This window comes from Penaeus monodon, chromosome 19 (genome assembly GCF_015228065.2).
Source record: "Penaeus monodon isolate SGIC_2016 chromosome 19, NSTDA_Pmon_1, whole genome shotgun sequence".
In the NCBI taxonomy this organism is placed as follows: Eukaryota; Metazoa; Arthropoda; class Malacostraca; order Decapoda; family Penaeidae; genus Penaeus; species Penaeus monodon.
Window position 1 is genome coordinate 49,084,460 of NC_051404.1, and position 345 is coordinate 49,084,804.

Below are 345 nucleotides of genomic sequence, written 5' to 3' on the forward strand. Positions count from 1 at the left end.
CATCATTTTGTGTTTAGTATTATCTTACGGGTTTTTGGAGGGAAAATTTATATATTATTTATCAGTAGTATTTTTATCCTCCTTTGCTCATCATCCCCCCAATTATAAATTTAACATTTTTAAATCATTTTATTATTTTTATTTTTACTTTTTTTATTATTTTATCTTTGTTTTTATTACTTTATTTTTATTTTTTAAAATTAAATTTATCATTATAAATTTTTTTATTTTTATTGTTTTTTTAAAATTTATTATTTCATTATTACCCATTCATTTTTTAAATTTATCATTATTACACATCTTGTTTTAAAACATGATAATAAAAAGGTAAGGAGATGTTTAGGG